Here is a 3,782-nt window from a genome sequence, read left to right on the forward strand (position 1 = left end):
AGCTCCCTCTAGTGGTGGCTGTATAAATATGTACGTAGTGAGCTCCCTCTAGTGGTGGCTGTATAAATCTGTATGTAGTGAGCTCCCTCTACTGGTGGCTGTATAAATCTGTATGCAGTGAGCTCCCTCTAGTGGTGGCTGTATATATCTGTATGTAGTGAGCTCCCTCTAGTGGTGGCTGTATATATCTGTATGTAATGAGCTCCCTCTAGTCGTGACTGTATCAATATGTATGCAGTGAGCTCCCCCTAGTGATGGTTGTATAAATTTGTATGCAGTGAGTGCCTCCTAGTGGTGGCTGTATAAATCTATATTCAGTGATCTCCCTATAGTAGTAGCTGTATAAATCTGTATGCAATGAGCTCCATCTAGTGGTGGCTGTATATTCTGTATGTAGTGAGCTCCCCCTAGTGGTGGCTGTATATTCTGTATGCAATGAGCTCCATCTAGTGGTGGCTGTATATTCTGTATGTAGTGAGCTCCCCCTAGTGGTGGCTGTATGTTCTGTATGTAGCAAACTACCCCTAGTGGTGGCTGCATAAATCTGTATGCAGTGAGCTCCCCCTAGTGGTTACTGTATAGATCTGTATGTAGTGAGCTTCCACTAGTGGTGGTTGTATAAATCTGTATGTAGTGAGCTCCCTCTAGTGGTGGCTGTATAAATCTGTATGTAGTGAGCTTCCACTAGGGGTGGCTGTATAAATCTACATGCAGTGAGCTTCTTGTAGTGAAGGCTATACAGTATAAAACAGTATATAGTGAGCTACCTATAGTGAATGCTGTATAAATGTATATATCCTGAGCTCCCCCTAGTGGAAGCTGTAGAAATCAGTATGCAGTGAGCTTCTACTAAAGCTGACTCAAGAAATCTCTATACAATGAGCTCCCCCTGGTGGTGGCTGTAGTAATCTTAATTCATTGAGCTTTCTTTTGTGGTGGCTGTATAAATCTAAATTGCGGCCCGCCAAAGCAAGTTGTGCTGCCCATGGAGAATTGTGACATTTGGTTTCTCATTTTCCTGTATTCAACAGTATTCGTGTCTTTCAGAAGCGAATACAGTTGAAAACTTTGGCGCGGGGACAGGGGCAGAGCAGAGCAGTGCTCCTCATCCCCTGCCCCGACATGCAGCAGCTTCATCATGAGGTCGTCACACTGTGACCTCTTCATAATGCTTCTGTTGTGGGTGCCGCAGCACAGAGGAGGTAGGGAAGCAGCCGCATACAGAAAGCATTCCCGGAGAAGCCAAAGAGTAAATATACTATTATAGGAGGGGCTGGTGTTATTGTTACTTTTACTATGAGTGCACCTTATTTGGCAACAGAAGGTAGGAGGAATTGTGAAGGGGGCACAATATACAGAGGGGCCATGTGGGAGATATATTGAACAGGGTCAGTGCCTGTGGGGACATTATGGATAGGAACAGTATTGAGGGACATTATGGAGAGGGGCAGTGAGAAGTGGACATTATGGATAGGAACAGTATAGAGGGACATTATGGAGAGGGGCAGTGTAGGGGGGACATTATGGAGAGAGGTAGTGGGGGGGGAATTTACTGTGAGGGGCATATTTACTGTGAGGGGCAGTGTTGGGGGAACCTTATGGAGAGGGGCAGTATGGGGGGACATTATGGAGAGTGGCAGTGTGTGAAGACATTACAGTGAGGGGCAATTTGAGGGGATATTTTGGAGAGAGGCAGTGTGTGGGGACATATTATGGGAAGGGGAAGTTTGGGAAGAGACATTATGTTGAGAGGCAGTGTAGGGCAGACATTATGAAGATGGGCAGTGTGGGGAATATTATAGAAAGAGGCAGTGAGGGGGGCAGTGTGGTCGAGAACATTACAAAGAGGGGTAGTATGGAGGGATATTTTATGTAGGAAGCGCAGTGAGGGGCAATTATTTATTCAGCGGTGCAGCATGAGAGATATATTTATTTATGAGTCATTATAATTATATTTTTATTTTTAAGGGCATCATGTCGGTAAGTGCTGCTGAAGGCCGGAGAACAGAGAACTCAAGGCGTCTGTACTATAATAAAAGGGTTGTACACAAAAGAGATGGTAACGATTCAAATAAGAGAAGATGTCACCTATAAGGTATTTGGATCTAAATGTTTATTTGTTATACTGATTACATCTCATCAGTACTGTGGTTCCGGTAGTCTGATGATAACTGGTAACAACTCCCAGTATCTCCTTACCATTTTTAAGGACCAACTGGAAGTTGCAGGTTCACATGATCCAAGTGTATATGGAGCTGAGTTGAAACTGCAATCGATCAAGGAACTAAGCTCGGTGATGTATTCCTGTACTGATGGTGTTTTCGGCGCTGTATTTATGTGCTGATGGTGGTTCTTGTGATACATTCGTGTACTAATGGTGGTTCTGGTGCTGCATTTATGTATTGATGGTGGTTTTGATCGTGTAGCAATCCAGAATGTGCTGGTTCTGGCACTGTGTTCATGTGCTGATAGTGGCTCTGGCGATACATTCATATACTGATGGTGGGTCTGGCACTGCATTTATGTATTGATGGTGGTTTTGATCATGTAGCAATCCAGAATGTGCTTCATGTTAAAACTGAAAAATCCTCAAAACTTAGTTTTGAGATTATGTGGTAGATTTGGTTGAGTTTCTACTCCAAAAATTCTGTGTAAGTATTGGTGTGTTTACACTGATTGTTTGAAGCAGAAATTCTCCAAATCCTTCTCAAATACTCAACACTTGGTTCTGATTATGTATTAATGTACTGACGATGGTTCTGGTCATGTATACATGTAAGCAATCTTTTACATTATTTTCGGCCCTTTGAATTGGTTGAGTATGACAATGTGATCTTTGGACCAAAAAATGTTGTGCACCTCTGATCTAAATGATGTGAGCTCCCCCTGGTAGTGACTGCAGATATGCAGAAACCTAACATTTAGGTTGTGATACTGAATAGAGGCTATATGTTGGGAAAGTTAAGAACCGAAGCTTCCTTGATCATGAGCTGCTAGGGAATACATGCCTCTGTATCATTTATTTTTCCTTTCCTCTTATTAAAGGTCACAAGATCTTGGTCACATATGATCCGATGTGTTTCCTGAGACTGAATGGACTCCAAAACCAATACCCGCCATTGGTGTGTGCCTTTTATCTTTGCTCCAGGCCTGCAAAATATCTCTAGAAAGAAGCAGAAAAATAAAGCCCTTAATCATCAGTGTTTTCGGAAACCACAGTTTATATAACGTTGTATCTGGTTTAGGTAATTGGTAAATATCATCCCTTTAATGTGCGGGCCAGCATTGTGCGCAGCGACATCCGGCCACATCCCGGCCAGCTCCTGATAGCGCGAGCAGCAGCACGAGCCGCCGGACGGAGGCAGGGACTGACCCAAACTTTATTATTGTAGGGAACTGAGATAAAGTTTATCAGAACGGAGCTTTTCTAACGGCTCGATGACGAAGAAACGGCAGGATACAAAAATGTGAAGACTCCGAAGCCACCCGGAGAGCATGACGTCTGAATGTCAGAAAAAGCGAAGGAGGATGAAAGACTAAAACAACACAAGTAATAGTGTAGGAGGAGGAAAAAGAACCAAACACAGAATTACACATACACTAATAATAATATACCATGCCGGTATAACTCGGGCATCTCCTGTATATAATTATATATGTACAGCCGGTGTAACCCGGGCATCTCCTGTATATAATTATATATGTACAGCCGGTATAACCTGGGCATCTCCTGTATATAATTATATATGTACAGCCGGTATAACCTGAGCATCTCCTGTATA

General features: G+C 43.2%; 1 long non-coding RNA gene across 1 annotated transcript; it reads left to right on the forward strand.

Moving 5' to 3' along the window:
• Positions 1–1,186: 1,186 nt before the first annotated feature.
• Positions 1,187–3,184, forward strand: LOC142249500 (uncharacterized). The gene is made up of 3 exons (XR_012725068.1): positions 1,187–1,249; positions 1,969–2,095; positions 3,046–3,184. It is a non-coding gene; the product is annotated as an uncharacterized LOC142249500 (long non-coding RNA).
• The last annotated feature ends 598 nt before the right edge of the window (positions 3,185–3,782 follow it).

The sequence above is a fragment of the Anomaloglossus baeobatrachus genome, chromosome 8, assembly GCF_048569485.1.
Source record: "Anomaloglossus baeobatrachus isolate aAnoBae1 chromosome 8, aAnoBae1.hap1, whole genome shotgun sequence".
NCBI lineage: Eukaryota > Metazoa > Chordata > Amphibia > Anura > Aromobatidae > Anomaloglossus > Anomaloglossus baeobatrachus.